General features: G+C 44.7%; 1 long non-coding RNA gene across 7 annotated transcripts in view; it reads right to left on the bottom strand.

The window, feature by feature from the left end:
• LOC122173910 (uncharacterized) overlaps positions 1 to 20,352 on the bottom strand; it is a 193,903-nt gene that overhangs the window by 22,862 nt on the left and 150,689 nt on the right. For all 7 annotated transcript variants that reach the window (XR_010592587.1, XR_010592588.1, XR_010592585.1 and 4 more), the window contains one exon: positions 3,614 to 3,796. This is a non-coding gene — a long non-coding RNA (uncharacterized LOC122173910). The remainder of the gene's footprint in view (positions 1 to 3,613; positions 3,797 to 20,352) is intronic.

Below are 20,352 nucleotides of genomic sequence, written 5' to 3'. Positions count from 1 at the left end.
ATTCAGTGCCTGACTGGTAAACCTGGAGATTAAAGTCCTCTGTCCACAGAACAGGTGCAACATGGGCAGCTTTACTGCAAGCTTGGTGTCATTTGTGCTGATGTTTCTGGTGGTGTGAACACCTGTTGGCTCCCCTTGCAGAAGATACCTGAAGAGATAATGTAGAGGAATGAACAGTGAGAGCCACTGCTTGGTTCCTCGGTAGGTGCACAAGCGAAAGAGAGGAGGCAAGGAACTTTTCACCCCATCCCTTGTACCCCTGTCACAGGGACAGGGTACAATGCTAGTCCTTGCACTTTCAGAATTCAAGGCCTCTACAGAGCTAGACAGTGCTCACCTCTGCAAGAAGCACTTGGCTGTATTCTAACTCTGCAGCAGAGCTTGGCTTGAAACCTTCGCTCCCCGCTCCAGTTCCATCCGAGATTATCCAAGCCAGTGAAACATTCCAAAGCTTTAATTATCTCCTCTCTAGCAAGATGTGTACAAGAGCATAGAAGGGATGAATTACTGGCACAACGCAGTAATTTTGGCTTTGCCTGGAGTTACCCACATTGGCCTGGTGTGAAGTCATAGTCTGAAAATAGCAGTATTGTGAGTTTCAAGAGCATACGTCTTTGGGACTACCAAAGCAGAAGTAGATGCTGTCATAGCCCACTGCAGTCAGGAAAAAGGAAAATCATTGTCAGAGTGAAATGCTGGGTCTCTCTGTCTGTCGCCTGTATTTTAAAGCAATCATATTAAACATCATTGTCTAAAATATAAACAAATGGGCCTGATCCTGCAGAAAGAGTTTATCCTGAGCAAGGAGAGAGCCTGATATGTGTAATTATATCATTGAGTGCTAGCTAATGGGGTATGCATCAAACAGTGGCTATAATTTAATGAACAATATTTGTTAGCATCCAATCCAGAGTAAAGATTTTACTATTCCACCATCGCTTGGTCACTTACAGTGTACCACATTTCTTCAGGTTCTTGAAAACCTCCTTCATTGTCTTTGTATATACAGTATTCGTAGTCTACTTAATAGTCAGTTTATTTAGATTGTAAGCTCTTTGGGGCACATTTGTACAGCACCTAACACAATGAGATCCTGGACAGTGGGGCATCTACAGAAATACAAACACAATATGATAATGATACGACTCTGCATGCACTCTGTGATCTTTGCTAAGACTATATTTCCCACCATGCTCCCCTCCCCATGATTGTCCTTCCCACCTCCAAAAGCCCCTACCAACCTTCAAGCAGACAATGTCTGACAAATGGAAGATGGCAGCAAAATGGCCATTTTTGCAGCAGAAATGGAGATTTGTGCATCTCCTGGAAAAGCAGTAAATTATTGAACTACTTATACATCTGCATAGTCGCAGGCCATGTGGGGCCCTTACATTCTGTACATCCTTTTGTATTGGCAGATGTATATTTATCATTTAAAGTACAGTATTTATCACTACAGCATCTATGGTAATCATCATGTACAGTAGGAGACACTGGAGTTACTACAGCACAATAAACACTGAGGGCAAATTGTTCCTTGTCATATAGCTAGGAGTTGTTAATGTTGCACTCTGCAGGTGTTTTGGTATTGAGGAGTTATGGTCAAGACACTGCAGAAGAAGGATAATCTAGAATTAGGAAAAGGAAAAAAAGGATTTAGAGAACTACAGACCTACAGCTTGACTGCTTTTTTCAGCATAGACACTGATAAGGAGCAAGCTTAGAAAACATTCAAATAGGGTCTCATCTCCACTCTCACAGGATGTGTAAAGCAGGTTCTAATGGGGCTTGTACGTGCATATGGAAGGAAAGTAACAGAGAGGTATAATTTAGTAAGCAGCCGGAATTCATCACATAAAGGCAGAGAAAATCTAGAAAGCAAAGGGAACCATGAGTGCCAATAAGCTGTTTGAGATGGGTCATATTTTGGGGTTCACCCCAGACCAGTGAGAGATTGTGTGACTGCTTGTCCTGTATCCACGAGTGCCTTAAAAATGTTCTGCTGCTGCAGTTCCCCGTCTGGACTCTCCCAGCCAGCATACAAGCATGCACTGAGTGTCTGTCTGTTGACCAGTTCTGGTTCAGCACCTCTGACTCCAGGAGCCTGCTTGTTACCCCACAGCCACACTATGGTCTACAGCAGTCCTGGTTACTACTGGCTGCGTGACCTCAACACGCCCCCAACTCCCAAGTTTCCCCCAAACCATCTGCCCTGAAATGGCCAGCCCTCTCCTGGCACATGCAGAGGAGTAACAAGGTCCATTGCTCCATTCAAGAGACAAAAGCACAGCAGCTGGGTGCTTTAACTGGAGTTAATAATCACTTCACGTCAAACACAGCACTGGGTTGGTTTAGAATGAAAGTAAAACAAGTTTATTTAAGCAAAAAGAGAGAAGTTTTAAGTGAGTTTAAGTATACGGGATGAAATCAGAAATGGTTACAAACAAATATAAGTGAAAAACCCTTCCCAGTGACTAAGATTTAACAAAACTACAGTTTTGGTTCAATGTAAGCGTCTTACCACACCTTCTTCCAGCTGACCACCCCCTTTGTCAGGATCTCCCACAAAGTCCAAACTGCTTGGTTCTTTTGTCTTTTTAGGTGAAAGATCACTTGAGTTCTTTGCCCCTCTCTTTTGTAGTCCAGTGAACTTTTGACATGTATCTTTAAAGTCCAGTGCCCCTGCTGAGAGGAAAGGTACCATGGACTCTGATGGAGAGGGTTCCAGGTTGGTTTCTTCCCTGCTGGTACTTTCTATAATGCAAATTGATCTGTTCCTGCAGTCTCCAATATGCCAATAAATGGCCACTTGACTGTGATTGCAACTTGTCTGTGATTGCACCTGGACGGAAGCTCCAGCTTTTCTGGAAAAAAACTGTTTAAAAACTCCCCAGACTTGTCTGGCTCAAATATATTTTAGTCCCATATTTTTTTCACATTTCTGTGGGTGTTTACTGTACATACACCATGCAAGAATATTAATGATGAGTGTGTTTGGTGGTTTTCCAATGATACCTTACACGACACATATTAGATAAAGATTATGATATAAGTGAATTGGGGTAGGTTGAACTGGTCAGACCAGCTGAATTTCACTACCTGATAGCAGTGAGCCCTTGCCCTCTGGCACTGGGATGCGCTTAAGGTCACAGATGGTAACTCATTTGAAAGCATGTTAGAATTTAGGCAGAATTTCTGCATAAGGAAATATTAACAAACTACCAAAGTCAGCATTAGAAGTAAATCCCGAGCCTTGCTTTAGGAGAAGAGCTGGACATATTTTTGGAAAAGGCACAAATGGAGGCATATGTCCACTACCTAGATTTATAGATGCTGAAGCAAAGAGTGACATATTTTTCTTGGGCCGATAAGAGTAGGTCTTGGTGGCCCATTATGATAGACGTTCCCCATTGCTTAATGTTACTATGTATTTTGTATCTCCAATTCATAATGATGTGATTCTATGTAATGGTTCTGCAAGTGTCAAGCTATGTTCACTTTGATATGCACTGGGTTAAATCCAGATTAGATTTGTTAATGTCAGTGGAGAAAGGCTAGATTTACACAAGGACAGCAGAATTTAGCCCATAATAACAGTAAAAATATTACTTACTAAGATGAGGAAAGTCAGCAGATTTGGGCCCATGAGAATAGATCCCTCATATCAGAGAAGGAAAATTCTTTAAGTGTTGGTCTTATTCTGATGCAACACATTTAGTAGTGTTCAATGTCAACCAAAGTATATGTGGTCCGAGTTTCAGTCTGAGCATCCACAGTTCCCATTGATTCAGCATCTCTGAAAATCAAAACAACACTGTTTGAGATGGTGGCAGATCAGGTGCCAGCGCATGCCTAGCCCCTAGATCTCAGGTGAACACTGACAAATACATAGCTGGAACCAGTCTGGCTCACCTGTGTGTTAGTACTGTTAAAATAGGTATTGGAGTTATAAAAATAAGCTTAGTTTAGACTTTATGGAATGCTTGTACAACAATATAAGAATATAAGAATGGCCATACTGGGTCAGACCAATGATCCATCTAGCCCAGTATCCGGTCTTCAGACCATGGCCAATGCCAGGTGCTTCAGAGGGAATGAACAGAACAGGCAATCAAGTGATCCATCCCCTGTCGTCCTACGCCAGCTTCTGGCAAACAGAAGCTAGGGACACCCTGAGCATGGAGTTGCAACCCTGGCTATCTTAGCTAATAGCCATCGATGGACCGATCCACCATGAACTTTTAAAATTCTTTTTGGAAGCCCGTTATAGTTTTGGCCTTCAAATGACAACATCCCCAACGAGTTCCACAGACTGACTGTACGTTGTGTGAAGAGGTACTTCCTTTTGGTTGTTTTAAATCTCATGGCTATAAATTTCCTTGGTGATTCCTGGTTCTTGTGTTATGTGAAGGAGTAAATAACACTTCCTTATTTACTTTCGCCATACCATTCATGATTTTATAGACCTCTATCATATCCCCCCTTACTCATCTCTTTTCCAAGCCAAAAAGTCCCAGTCTTTTTAATCTCTCCTTATATGGAAGTTGTTCCATACCCTTAATAATTTTTGTTGCCCTTCTCTGTACCATTTCCAATTATAAAATATCTTTTTTGAGATGGGGCAATCAGAACTGCATGTAGTATTCAAGGTGTGGGCATTCATTAGATTTATATAGTGGCATTATGATATTTTCTTTCTTATTACCTATCCCTTTCCTAATGGTTCCTAACATTCTGTTAGCTTTTTTGACTGCTGCTGGACATTGAGCAGATGTTTTCAGAGAACTATCCACAATGACTCCAAGATCTCTTTCTTGTGTGGTAACAGATACTTTAGATCTCATCGTTTTGTATATACAGTTGGGATGATGTTTTCTAATGTTCATTATTTTGCATTTATCAACACTGAATTTCATCTGACATTTTGTTGCCATTCAGGGGCGCCAGTTCAGATTTTGGTGAGTGGGGCTTGAACCATAATTCAAGGGGCTATGTGGGCATCTGAAAACTTAAGTTTTTTTTCAGATAAGAATTTAGAAATTATCTAACAGGAGCACTGTATCTAATTCCTATATAAAGAAAAAAAAATATATACAAACACCAATTAAAGCCATATTTTAAGTTTATATTTAAATTCAGAACAATCAGGAGATAATACAGCAAGCTCTTATCTGTGGGTGCGTAACTGGTTGGAAAACCATTCCCAGAGAGTAGTTATGGTTCAATCAAGGGCATATCAAGTGAGGTCCCACAGGAGTTAGTTCTGGGTCTGGGTCTGTTCAATATCTTCATCAATGACTTAGATAATAACAGAGAAAGTACACTTATAAAGTTTGCGGATGATATCAAGATGGGAGGGGTTGAAAGTGCTTTGGAGGATAGGATTAAAATTCAAAATTATCTGGACAAACTGGAGAAATGGCCTGAAGTAAACAGGATGAAATTCAATAAGGACAAATGCAAAGTCCTCCACTTAGGAAGGAACAAACAGTTGTACACGTACAAAATGGGAAATGACTGCTTAGGAAGGAGTACTGCAGAAAAGGATCTGGGGGTCATAGTGGATCACAAGCTAAATATGAGTCTACAGTGTAACACTGTTGCAAAAAAAAGCAAACATCATTCTGGGATGTATTAACCAGTGTGTTGTAAGCAAGACGTGAGAAGCAATTCTCCCGCTCTACTCCACGCTGATTAGGCCTCAACTGGAGTATTGTGTCCAGTTCTGGGCACCACATTTCAGGAAAGATGTGGACAAATTGGAGAGAGTCCAAAGAAGAGCAACAAAAATTATTAAAGGTCTAGAAAACATGACCTATGAAAGAAGATTGAAAAAATTGGGTTTATTTAGTCTGGAGAAGAGAAGACTGAGGGGGAACTTGATAATTGTCAAGTACATGAAAAGTTGTTACAAGGAAGAGGCGGGAGAAAAATGGTTCTCCTTAACCTCTGAGGATAGGACAAGAAGCAACAGGCTTAAATTACAGCAATGGCGGTTTAGATTGGCTATTAGGAAAAACTTCCTAGCTGTCAGGGTGGTTAATCACTGGAATAAATTGCCTAGGGAAGTGGTGGAATCTCCATCACTGGAGATTTTTAAGAGCAGGTTAGACAAACACCTGTCAGGGATGGTCTGCACAATACTTAGTCCTGCCATGAGTGCAGGGGACTGGACTAGATTACCTCTTGAGATCCTTTCCAGTCCTACCATTCTGCCCAAGCCTTGAGGTAGAGTCAGAACTGTTCAGCTGCCATTTAACCACTAAGACCCTTGTCCAGCTCAGCTGATGAGGGGAGGAGCCTGTGCTTTGGGAATGGGAGGAGTCCATTTCAATCCCCATGGCCAGGATAAAGTCCCATATGAGGAGGGGTGCCGTTGCTCTCAGGGGAAAATTTCTGTATGTGGGAATGACAGGACCCAAGATCCCATCTCAGACAAGCCCGAGCAAAGACTGTGGAAGTTATGGGGTGGAAGCACTTGGTACACATCGATTTCTTATGCTAGTATCAGAAGTAAGATCTGAACAGCTGGTTCTGAGGGGAAGTTTAGTCTACCTAGGCAAGTGTATAATGAGCAGGCTGGTGTGTATGTGCACTGTGTACCTCTCGTGGTCCCACTATGCTGCTAACAGAGAGCAGAGATTCTCTGTCAGCTCAGGCATCAGGGCCCTGTGCTTTGGTGCAGGCGATGGAGAGGTTCTGCCCCAGCTGCAGCTGTGAAGCTCTAAAAGGCTTTTGTGTGCAGCACAGTGGCACATGCCGGTTCCGACTGGCTGTGGAACTGTCATATCAGAGCATCCTCCCTGAGTTACTCCTTCGCCATCCCTGTGGGCTGTTCAGGGCAGTGAAAAGGTAGTTACAGACCAGAACTGGGTCAAATAGAAGCTGGCCACTGTAATTTGAAACCCATGTGTCAGTGACAGGGGCCATCATTTTCTCAGCAGCTGTGAAAAACTTGAGTCTCCAGACCCCTCAGCTGGAATTGAGGCCTGGGACTCCCCATTCCCTGGAGCTGAGCACACATGAGTGCTGGGAGGTGCGGAGGTCTAGGAGGTCTTTCCTCCTGCCATTGCCATGCAGTTGTGTCACGGTGAAAGGTTTGTCAACAGCCAAGGGGCAGAGGTCAGGCCTGTGTGCGCCAAAGACCCCAGGACAGCACCAACCCTGTGGGTGTGTCAGTGTCATATTCAGCCAGGCCTCCCAAGAGCCACGGCCATTCAGCTCAGCACGCTGGCTCCCTGGCCAGGGATGAGTCTGTTTAAATTCCAAACACCCTCCAGTGGGTACATCTGGTGATTAGCAACTTTAATGACTTTAACTTAACCCCAGGTGCCCTCTCTCCCCTAGCACTGGGAAGGGCAGGCCCCAGGCTGGTGACACTGCTCTGCCAGGGCTCAGCCCTGACCAAACTTTGAGAGCATGAGCAGAGCCAGTGGCACATGGCCAGACAGTGAATCTTGGGAACACAACAGCTCTATCCACTCACACAGTCCCTTATGGCACAGATCCACACAGCATCTCGCACATTCCATATACAGTCTATCACATGGCCCCACTCGTGCACCCCTTACCCTCCTAGCATCTATGCTTATGCTCATGTATGCCCTTCTCCCTTAACCCCTGCACTCCCCTCCCACAACCCCTTCACACCAACCCCTGCACCCCCTTCTCCCCTATCCCCTGCACTCCCCTCCTGCGCCCCCTTCCCCCTTAAACCCTGCACTCCCCTCCCGCGGACCCTTCACCCCTTACCCCTGCACTCCCCTCCCACGCCCCCTTCTCCCCAACCCCTGTACTCCCCTCCCACACCCCCTTCTCCCCTAACCCCTGCACTCCCCTCCCACACCCCCTTCACCCCAACCCCTGCACCCCCTTCTCCCCTATCCCCTGCACTCCCCTCCTGCGTCCCCTTCCCCCTTAAACCCTGCACTCCCCCCCTGCGGACCCTTCCCCCCAACCCCTGCACTCCCCTCCCACGCCCCCTTCTCCCCAACCCCTGCACTTCCCTCCCGCACCCCTTTCTCCCCTAACCCCTGCACTCCCCTCCCGTGCCCCCTTCTCCCCTAATCCCTGCACTTTCTCGTGGCCCTTGCCCCCTGTACCCCCTCCCCACCACACCAGTCCCCAGGCACTCGGTGCAGCAGGCCTCCTACCTCCAGCAGCCAGGGCCGGTGCTACCATTAAGGTGAACTAGGCGGTTGCCTAGGGCACCAAGATTTGGGGGCGCCAAAAAGCGGTGCCCAAAGTTTTTTTTTTACAGCGTTCTTTCCCAAGCACACCGTCGTCATTCCATTTCTCCCGCCTCCCAGGCTTGCAGTGCCAATCAGCTGTTTGGCGCTGCAAGCCTGGGAAGAGAATTAGAGCAGGGGCGGCGTGCTCGGGGAGGAGGCAGAGCAGAGGTGACCTGGGGTGGGGAGGTGCCGCACAGCTCCCCGGGCCGGGGTGGGGGGTGGGGAGCTGCCGCGGGGGTGCCTCAGGGTGGTGGGGGAGCTGCTGCAGGGCTCCCCACCCCAGCTCACGTCTGCCACGCCCCCTCCCCGAGCATGCCATCGCTGCTCCACTTCTCCTGCCTCCCAGGCTTGCGGCGCCAATCAGCACCACTTATCATTCTATTAAGCATGTTTGACATGGAGTATGGCATCACATAAGCTGACTGGCCTCAGCAGTGACATGACCTTGAGTAAGTAGTGTGTGCTCATCAACGCACCTGGAGGAAATCTTTCCCCAGGTACTGAACTGCAAACTGGGCTGGGCTGGGAAATAAACTGAAATGCTCTGCGTTTGGACAGAGCAGGTGATTTGTCAGAAAGCAATGTCACAGTATAGCAATTATCTACACAAAAAGCAGTGTATAAAGTGAAATTCACCACCCACACAACCACCCACCCACACGCACAGCCCAAATAATGAGGCTATGTGCTGGGTGCTAATGGGATGAACTTTCATATCCTCACTCTGGAAGCAGGCTATGGGGTCGTAATGCAGACACTGTAGTGCATAAGCTAAAATGGCAGCCACTTTCACTGCACCACCCCAATGTGGCAAGGGGTCTGGGTTTGGCCATTGTGACCCTCTCCCAGCTTCCCCCGAGCTCTCCCTGAAGGTTTGGACTGAATCCCATTGGGCTTTGGATCAGGCCCAAGTGCAACAAGCATGTTTGTGGAGGCTTGTAGGGCTCCCCTCCTCTTAGCCCTCGCTGGACCCTATCTCTGTGCCGATCCAGTGAACGTCTTCCAGATGTTACCAGTTCATCTCTTCATTTCTTTTGCAAGCCGTGTGGCATTTCTAGCAAGCCATGTAGCATGTCCCATGCTCTCCACTCATTTCCTGGTATGTGTAGTCCACTTGCTGTCTCTTCTGTTCAGGACATAGCAAAGCAATTGCTAACTGGAGGATCAGTAATGATGAGGATTTCCAGCTGGGTTTATTCTTCCTCATTTGGTGTCCCGTCTTTCCGGGTGATGTCAACCAGAGCTCAGCAGAGAACGGAAGTTCTGTTTCACAAAGGATTTTGAAATATGTCTTTGTTCCAAATTTGATCAAAAACTGAAAAAATTCAAATTCTCCACAAAGAAATTTTTTTTCCATTTCAAGTTGATTGAAATGTGTAGTTTGAACAAAACTGAAACATTTAATTGGTTTTGGTCTTTTTTATTTTGTATTTCAAAATGGAAAATTACAATGTTTCATGGAGAAAAGATGGAACTGGGATGTTTCAACATTGTCAGAACTAATTCCTCTCCCCCCACCCCTGTTTTCTTCTTAAATGAAATTCTGGCAAAAATCAACCCAATTTTGTGAATACTTTAGATTTTGGCAGAACCACACATTCAGACAGAATATGGTTCCATCTGAATTGCGTACACTTTTTTATTACATTACAAAAAAACAGTGTTATGGTGTGCATTCACCCCTACAGTGCCCTCTGTTGGCCTGGTGCAGAAATGCCATTGTGTCCCCAATGGGCTTTCAGTTAGTTCAATGACACTTTTATGCGGTAAACAGTGCCCTTTCATGCATTGTAATTTCTTTAACCAAAGGCAAAATCACGGTACACAAGCAATCCTCCAATCCAGCTTCCTAGCTGGAAGGTGTAGGGGGTCGGGGGAGGAAAGACAGCAAGTTAATCTTAGTCTGTCTGCCCCAGTTGAGTCCAGTCTCTTCCATCCAGGCTCCTTTCCAGTAAGGCCTTCTCAACCCAGGACGCCCTCTGGAGTGAGTCTCTTGCCATCATGTGGGAAGTGTTCCATCTCTGGACTCAGGGCCCCTGGAGAAGTCAAACCACTGAGCTCTTCTGCGGAGCAGCATGTAGTTCCTCTGTGATCTGGACCACCTGCTGCTGTCTGATAAGGTCCTTTCACTGGGACCAGCTCTCTCCTTTTGGAACCTCTTTCCTCTAGCAGCACCTTTCCTAGATTCCCTTTCCTGGTGAGTCCCTCTTCACAGCAGCTTCCTCTCTGACTAAACCATCATAACCCTTTATTAGGCCCAGGTGTTCCTCAACTAATTAACTGCTGCCCAGCCACTGAGGTAATTAACTACTCACAGGTGGCTCTAGGTTGGCTCATTCTTTGCAGAGTCCGTCACAGGTAGCTAGGTGCCTGCCAGTTTTGCCCATGCAGCTCTGTGACACATAGCTATGCCCATTTTACAGATGAGGAAACAGAAGAACAGAGACAACAACCCCCCTGCTTTCCTGATGCAGGATTATATATTGATCAAGCGCTTGATTCTGTGAGGTACTGAACACCACAAATTCCATTGGCTTTAGTTCAGGGTGCTCAGCAAACTGCACAACTGAGCCCTAAGTTCAGCAGAAGTCGTCTGTGGTACAGCCAAGAATAGAATCCAGGTCTCCTGGTTTAAACTGCTGTGCCTCAACTACAAGACCATCTTTCCTATCAATGAGCCATCAAGCTATGAAGTGGCCGTAGAATAATGACAGCAATATACACCACAGAGTAATGTTAACGTAACATGGAATCTTTAAACATGAGCCAATAGACTGAGGAGCCAATAATACAGGAAAGAGTTACCAACAGAGATTCAGAGAGAAATAGCGCCTCCTGAATAACAAATGAAAGCAAGAAGACAGAAGAGAGGAAAGGGGGAGTGTATGGTCCCTGGAAAGAGCAAGCCAACAGCTAATGGTTCAAAAATGTCTAATGTCCCATATGTTTTATTAGGCCAAGCTACAGAAGCAAATCTGTAGTCATATTTTACAAAAATAAAAACCATACTGGGACTTAAAAAATGGTGCCAGGCAATATAAAATTATGAGTTGGGAAAAGCACAACTGTAACATATAAAGTTAGCCTAATTTACATTTACAACCATAACTGTGATAACTAGTAGTAATAATAAATATAATAATAACAATTAATAATTAAGCCGATCACGGATGATAACTGTCCCATCTTGCACTGGTGAGCCTCAGCTGGAGTAGCTGGATCCCATTCTGGGCACCACACTTTAGGAAATATCTGGACATATTGGAGAGAGTCAAGAGGAGAGCAACAAAAATGATAAAAGATTCAGAAAACTTGACCTCTGAGGAAAGGTTAAACAAACTGGCCATGTTTAATCCTGAGAAAAGAAAACTGAAGGGAGACCCTGTAACACTTTACAAATGTAGGGTGACCAGATCAGCACTATAAAATATCGGGACGGGGGGAAGCAAAAAAAAAAGGGGGGGTGGTGGAGCAAAAAAAAAAAGGGAGTTTAAAAGGGGTCGGGGGCATTAGCAGGCCCCGGCCCCGCGTGCTGCCCTCCCCATCACGGGCATATGCGGCATGCGGTAGGTCCGGGCGGGGGCAGCGCGGAGCGGGCAGGAGCCGGGTGGGCGGCAGGGGCCGAATTCCCGCTGCTGCCAGGGAGCCCCGCGCCTCTCCCTCCCGCTCGCGGCTGCGGCTCCTTCCCGGCGGGACGTGCCTCCCGCCGCCCCGGCCACATGCGGCGAGCATCCCCCGCTCCTAGTCTCCCTCCCGCCGGGAAGGAGCAGCTGGACGCATACCGCATGTGCCCGGGGCAGGCCGGGGGGCGCGTCCTGCCGGGAAGGAGGCGCAGCTGAGAGCAGGAGGGAGAGGCGTGGGGCTCCCCGGCAGCAGCAGGGATTCGGCCCAAGCCCCCGCGCCGCCCACCCGGCCCCTGCCCACTCCGCGCTGCCCCGCGGGCTGCAGGGCTGGAGCAGCTTCCAGGCTGCGCTCCCGGCCCTGGCCCCTGTGTGCAGCAGCCCAGAGGCTGGGCAGGAGCCCTCTGGTGCGGTGGGGGGCTCAGAGCTGGATCCAGGCACTGCCGCCACCCCCTCTCTCCAGGCTTGCCCCGCCATGCTGCAAGCCTGGGAGGCAGAAGGAATGCTGCATGGTTGGGGAAGAGGTGGGGCCAGGGTGGGGATTTGGGGAGGGAGCCAATGGGGGAAGGAGGGGGCGGAGTCGGGGGGGCGAGAGTCCCTCCAGGAGGGCAAAATTTCTTTTTTGTCCAGTGTCACGGGACTAAGAAGCAAATATCGGGACAGTCCCGATAAAATCGGGACATCTGGTCACCCTATACAAATGTGCTAAGGGCTGTTATAAAGAGAACTGTAATCAATTGTTTTTCATGTCCACTGTAGGTTGGACAAGAAGTTGGACAAGAAGTAATGGGCTTCATCTGCAGCAAGGGAGATGTAGGTTAGATATTAGGAAAATCTTTCTAACTATAAGGCTAGTTAAGCTCTGGAATAGGCTTCCAAGGGAGTTTGTAGAATCCCATCACTGGAGGCTTTTAAGACAAGGTTGGACAAAAACCGGTCAGGGATTGTCCAGGTTTACTTGATCCTGCCTTAGCACAGGAGGCAGAACTTGATGACTTCTCGAGGTCCCTTCCAGCCCTACATTTCTATGATTCTATGATCATTATCTTTTAACCAATCCATTTGTTTTTAAAAAGCTCATTGTGACTCTTCCTCATTAGTCTCAGACTGGACTCAGCAGCTTCATAGGGAGAGAAAAGGTTCAAAGAACTTCTTCAGGCAGCCCGGATCTCCTCCATCCACTCCTATGCTGCACTGTGGCACAACTGCATTCTCTGGAGTGCAGGGCCTGATTTATTTATTCACCCTCTGGGACTAATAAGGAGGTGGAACAATGGCCTCACCTCCTTACATGCTAACCAGCAGTGCTAATTGGTGCTTTGAGATGGAGGCAGTATGTTGCATCCCACATTCCCTGTGTGAATTAGGAATTCAGGAATGCATTTTGCCCTCCAAAGACAGAATTCCTCCCTCAGCTCTCCCTGCAGTGGTATGACTCCCCTCTGCCCTTAACGTGGGGCCGCCTTAAGACACAACTGAGCCCAGAGCTGGCAGAGCAGGTTTCAAACTTAATTGCATCTGTAATTGAGAAGGCTGAAGAAAGATGGATCTCCCCCAACAAAACTTTTCCCTGCTTAAACCATAGTTTAGTGACAGGCAGGAAAAACACCATACTTCTTTCCCCATAAAGTTCATGACCTGCTCCCCTCATGTGTGTGGTTCAGATTTGGGTAGAATAAAATATTATTTCTCTCAAAATCCTGGCTCCTCTACCAGGAGATCCGGGCTGCCTGAAGAATTTACTGCAGGACTCAAAGGTCAGGAATGGAGATTTTGGGGAAACCACCTGCCTTTTTTCCCTGTTAGGTTCCCATTGAATCCTGTTGGAGTTCTGTAGTAATCAGACCTACAATTCCTGGAAAAATATATGATAAACTTAAAGGTGGAGTTTCTCCAATTTGTGGTGCTGATGATTTGGTCATGCACATTTAGTTATTTTTTATATTCTAAAGCATTCAATCTCTTCGCAGGCAAACCCATGGATGTTTATAAACAGCCTGTCTTAGCTCATAATCACTGCAATGACTTCTGATTGATTCCTCTTATCTTAAAGATCTTGACATGAAGCTGATGTTCCATCTATTCAAAATGTTGGCTGTATTCCCATTTGGTTAGATGTGTAGCATATGACTTGAAAATTTCTGCGTTTCCTGGCTTGTTCTTAGCTTTTGTGCTTCTTGGAAGAAGTTCCTGTATACAAAAATGTGAATTTCCCACCATATCTTTTAACAAAACCAACAATACAGAGACAAAGTTGCTCACAGCCAGGAGCTCCTGCAACACATCTGGTCTGCAGCTCAGTGCCCTGTGAAACCAAGTTTTCATGAAGAAGAAAAGGAATGAGGTAGAAAACTACTCGTGGCTTTGGCTCTGAAAAATTGGCTCATATCACACTGGCTTTGGGCAAAAGTGTTGTTTAAAGAATGCATTTTCCTTCTCAGATAGATGATATTCTAAATATTTAGGGAATTTTTTTCATGCTTTGAAATCTATTAACAGTCCAATCAGATGGGGCCATGAAGTATGGAAATCTTTTAAGGTAAAATAGCTAGTTATTGGTTATCAACTTTCCAGCCGCTCCTGTTGAGACAAGCTGAAACTGATGTATCATCTACAAATGTCTGAGATTAGATCATCTAAAATATTTGATGCCAGACATTTCAGAGGTTATTCTTACTTTTGCAACCTCACTAAATCTTTGTGCTGCATTTTCAAGGAACATAAAAAATTGCACGTAGTGTACTTGGTTACCAGCTGCTACTATCTGACTGCTGTGGTTGGCAACTGTAAACCTGTGTGGCCATTTTGAAACCATAAGAGATTAAAGACAAGAAGAGGAAGTCCAGCAGCTCGAAGATGCTATCATCAATTCACAGCTGGCCTTGAAACAGGAAGCAAGTGCAAACTTGGCATAGAAAGCATGAGCCAGCTATGGCAGAAAGGCAGAAACAAAACATAGAGCCTGCTAGAAATTATAAGTATGTATGTATGTAATACCCATTCCTGGTAGGCCATAGATTATGTCTATGTACATAATACATAGCCCTCATGGGTTATTTCACTACGTAAAATGCAGGCCAGATTCTCAGGTGGTGTGAACTGTATAGCTCCATTGACTTTAACCAAATGCCTAAGTCTTTTGACATCCCATGAACACAGTGTTTCTCAAGTGGGTCTTTAGGTGCTTGTACAGAGTTTGAGCAGTGCACATTTAGCAAAGAGAACTTTCCTTCCCACCTCATGTTATTGAAGTCAAGGGGGGATTTGTAACTGTCTGCAATGGAAGCGGGTCAGGCCCTCTCTGAAGAATAAAAAGTGAGTCTGTTTTTTCAGTAGATTAGATCAACAATTAAAAACCCAAGGAAGACTGAAGGTTAGATCCTGCTCCTATGGCAGTCCAGTGGAGCTTTCCATTGACTTCAATGGGTAAGGTCAGGCCAGTTGTATCAGGTGAAGGGCAAACCAAGCTGAGAAAAGACACAGCTTCTCACCACTCACACACAGGATTGGAATGGAGAGACAATGTCATTGTCACCTCAGGATTTTGCAAGCAATGGAAGGTACTTTAGTGAAGTGACATTTAAGGCAAACTGTGGGAGAACACAGGTGGGAATGAGGGGCACAGCTCCTGAGAGCAGTCCCAGGGGCTGCGTGATTCGTGTGCCCTGTGGCAATAAAATCAGAGTCCTGCATAGCTGCTTCGTTCTTTTCAAGTAAGCTCTCTGAGACAGAGGTGGGGGGTTGTCCTGGATTTCCATGACCACATCCTCAAGTCTGGTATGGCTGCTGTGTCCTGCACAGCTGGAGTACTTTGGCTGTAACCTGGCCTCCCTGGCACAGAGTGGATTAACATAACCGAAAGGGAATCCTGAAGTTTTGTAGAGCTGATGTACCCACAATTCTCTGCTACCAGCTTAGTAGAGAAAAGAGGGCATGGTCAGAACAGCCTGATAATCCTCTTGTGTCGTCTTGTGTCCATTGCAAGCCAGCGTAATTTAGAACAGCCCTTAGGCTGCTCTAATACAGCATGGGAAAAACAGGCTGTAGAGTGAAAAGAAGAGCATTAAGCGCTGACTTGCATTCTGTGCCATTTGACCATGCCTGATGATCTGGCCCATAGCTTATTAAATAATTTAAACTGCCATGTTAACTTCATTATGTTGTTGTTGTTTTTTTTAATGCAGCTGCTTAAGTTGTACCTGTAGCGTGTTGCATGTATTGCTTCCATCAGGTTGGATTAAGGTAGGAAAAGCTTCTGGAATACAAAAGCCCATTGTAAGAAAGCTGACATTCATGACATTGTACTGATTTAGAGCAGAGTTCAGCCCCGGCCTACTGAGCGTCAATGAATAGAAATAGAAATCATAGAATAGGGCACATTCACCCTAAGCACTAACATTCAATATCTCCACCAGTGATGTAATGATACTAATCCCTTAATTACTGGCAGTGGGAGAGTTTGGAAAAACCTGCCTGGTAAACAAGTTCACCTTATGAAACCAAAAGTTTGCACGCCTAGGGAAAGCTTAATTAACTAATTGGAGAAATTAAGAAAGGGGGAAAAATAAGGGCACAAATTGAAAACAGAAACTAAAGACGGGAGAAAATGCATGAGAAGAAAAGCCAGGCTTCTCACTTGCACTATGGATGAATGATTTTTTTAAAATGTTTTTATTGATTTTTCCCAATTTCTCTACCACGTTTCACAATCCATTTCACAGCCATTACTGAAGTCTCTCCAAACCCCTGATGTTATTTATTATTATGATTTACCCACTGCAGAGAAAATTTAAGGGGAGACAGATTAGGGACCTTGCCTGGAGGTCCCATAGCGAAGAACTAGAAGAATCCAAGAGATCTGAGGCAGTCACTTGCCCTAACCAATAGACAACACTGTCTTTCTACGATAAACTAATAACAGAACTCAGCCAAAACTAGCATTAGGTTCTAACAGGAACACTAGATAGAAATTCAAGGGGAATAAAAAGCAATAGACATAATATACTTAACTATGGCCTAGGCTGTGATTTAACAATCTGCCCTGAGTAAGGGGCAATGTGTAGCTCTTTGCTGTCCCAGAAGCAAACCAGGATGGGAACTCCGACTCTGAGAATTGTAATTCATTTCCTGTTCCCTCCCATTTGGGGGAGGGGGGACGGGAAGGGAAGAGTAATCTCTTACTGGTCTACACATGCAATGGGTTACTTCCCCCTATGCATCATCTCAGCTGTTTCGACTGGTCCATTGGGAGGGGGCAGAGTCCTACCCACTCTCATGCCTGGGACAGGGAGAAGCAGCTCAGAGGAGACTGGTGTCACCGGTGCACTGAGCCCTAAGACAAATAGTTGGAACAGGGAAGTAAGGAGGTGCCCTGCATTTGCAAATAAAGCAAGTGATGATCTTGTCTTAAGAAATAAATCCTGAAGCCCCTTATTCAGTCCTAATTCAGACAAACTCACATTGAAATTACTTGGAAATTACTTTCCCTGGGTTAAAACAGTGTAAAGGCCTCATATTTGTCCTTAAGACATGAATCATCATGGAAAGATTTCAGACTTGGTAATCTTCCACCAGTTTAGTGCCTAGGCACATGAGGGGGTGCTTTGCGTAGGTTGGCACTTTCCTTTCTAATCTGTAAAACATTTTATCACGGTTTTAAAAACCAACGGGGTTTAGGTCCACGTGCATTTTATGATAGAGCCAAATGTTGTTGTGAGGAAAATACTGTATCGAATGAAAAAGTGCTGCTTTTGCCTCCATGTAGAATAAACACTGGGCTAGGACAGTGGGAGTGACACACTCTGAATACTGCATATATTTACTACTAATAAATCAGAGCCTCAGCAAACTTAGCAAAGCAAAAAACAGTCAAACATCTGCAAACCTCTGAAAAATTACCAAAAATTATCTTACTAAAATAAAATATAATACAGCAAACAAAACTCTGAATAAACTGTTCATTCATAAACTTTCTTCAACATGGCAGTTCTCATTCTTTATTTTAATGATCTCAGGCTTCTTTTGGTTAAGCGTGCTGTTCTTTTAACATTGCTTATATCAACTAATCTGAAAACTCAGTCATGGCTTCAGTCTGAAGAAGGTAATGTCTTAGTTTTAATTGCGACGAGTGTGGCATGGCCCCATACAGACATATAAATGCATCTGAGAGATTAGGAGAGGATTATGTTATGCTAATCAGGTGACCTGTGCAACAAGATAAGGACATGTGATAAAAGTTCAGGAGAAAGATAAAGCAAATGTTAGGAACATTTCTATAAAACAAATGAGGCACTACTTCAAATTCACACGCACACACACCATTTTAAAATGTGCTGGATAAATCTCCATTCTGTAATGAGTAATCTAGGCTGATAAATAGACATTTTGTGCAATTTACAAGAAACGGAGAGAAAAAGAGAAACAGACACACAAACTTGATAGAAGTTTCAGTAACAGCAAAAACTGTCCCCTTTGTGACTAGCATGCTCAATTATTTGCACTGTTGGTCCCAGGATACGAGAGAGACAAACATAATACTGTTTATCGGACCAACTTCTGTTGGTGAGCGACCCGTTTTTGAGCTCCACAGACCTTTCCCAGACCTGAAGAAGAGCTCTGTGGATATTACCTAACCCACCTTGTCTCTGACATTCTCAGAGCAGAGTTGCATGCAATCATTCACTACAAATCGCTCCATCCAATGAATGTTAAAAGAACCTTAAAACACCTTCTAAATTACTAAAAAGCAACAGAGGGTCCTGTGGCACCTTTAAGACTAACAGAAGTATTGGGAGCATAAGCTTTCGTGGGTAAGAACCTCACTTCTTCAGATGCAAACCTTAAAGGTGCCACAGGACCCTCTGTTGCTTTTTACAGATTCAGACTAACACGGCTACCCCTCTGATACTTGACACCTTCTAAATTACTATTATCTTTTCTCTTCCAAATGCAGATATAAGGCCAAACTTTTCTACTCTATTGACTTCAGGGGAGCCACCCCAGGAATAAATTTGTCCCACTGATCTTTGTTTCTTTTTAAATTTGGAGTAAATGTTGTGAAGAAGATGGAGAGAGCCAGACAGCGCAGGCACGTGCTATGTAAACTTCCCTACAGTAGGTCTGCTGATACAACACAATCCTGATCTGCAAAACCTCTGCTATTCTTGCAGTCTGCTTTTCTTAAAGAGAAACTGTTACTCATGAGACTTTATATCTATTTGTTTTGTGAGATTAGACTGAGCAATTAGACTGAGTCCGAACGTATTTCATGAGTGACCTAAGGTAGATTTGAACCTTGCCAAGTGTCTAGCAATAAAAAGCTAATGAATCATGGAGGGATAACAATCCCTCTATAGTTAAGGTTGAAGCTAGATTACATTAGGAGCCTGATTTTCAGTCTTCACTTAACTTCTCCAAAGCACACAAATAAAGGAGAAATGTTACATGCCATCCAAGGGTAAACATTTTCAGGAATTTTTAGGGCACATCATGCAAGAAGTTTCAAGTGGGGGGACATTACATTTTCATTAGGGTTCATTAAGATTAAGAGCAAGGTACAGTATGAGTGGTTTTGTGGTTACTAATGAATGCACAGTTAGTTTTATGATACACAAAGTACTTAGCATTCTAAGAAGGCGCTGGAAAAAATCTAAGGGACAGATTCTGTCACACATACTCCCTTACCTTGCTCCTTGAATAGTACCATAAATTTCAACTCCCAGTGAGTTTTAATAATGAAATGATCATATGTGCTGGGTAGGCTAGAGGGTTGCATGGATGTACTTTGATTAATTGCTGCATGTGGTGTGCTTGGTCACATAATAGGAATGAATCCAAGATAATTAATTCTGGGAACATTGCCTCTGTTTACAAATGCAGGAAGACCTGGCTCAAGCAACCATCCAAAGGAACAAGAGAAATCAGTTGCCTTTAACTAAACTGCAATAGAAATCTTGGGGGCTGTTTAATTTGTTGATAAAACAGCAGTTTAGCTATCGGAGGTAGTTCCTGGTGCTACTTTCAGTGCACTTGTGTTGCTAGTGAGGAGGAGGTGATTAATTTCCTATATAAATAAAAGGTTCAGCACATATACTAATCGTTAGGTTTATTTGGATTCTTAATGTCAACAATTAAGGATTTAACTTGTTTACTGTCTAACTATGTTGGCAGAGCTGTAGATTGGTTTGTGTGGAGATGTTTATAATGAGATTCAGCAGCAAGGGAGCAATAGAAAAACCATAGAAATGGAACAGATCTCTGGAATAGAAGCTCAGTATTGTCCTAATAATTATGTTGGCAGCTGTATTTGCATGAAACCATGCTTTTTCTGTGGTACTCAATTAAGGTTATTCAGCTGCCTTGATGTGTTTAGAAAAAACCCAATGGCATCCAAATAAGTCTAATAACAAAAATGCAATATGATGTTTTCCATTTCCAGCAAAGGGTAACAGAACAGATGTTCCTTATGGTGCCATGTTTCATCAGCACAGGGGGGAGCAGAG

Source organism: Chrysemys picta, chromosome 14, assembly GCF_011386835.1.
Source record: "Chrysemys picta bellii isolate R12L10 chromosome 14, ASM1138683v2, whole genome shotgun sequence".
Lineage (NCBI taxonomy): Eukaryota > Metazoa > Chordata > Testudines > Emydidae > Chrysemys > Chrysemys picta.
Note: the sequence above shows the minus strand (reverse complement) of the source record. Positions and strands in the feature narration are given on the sequence as shown.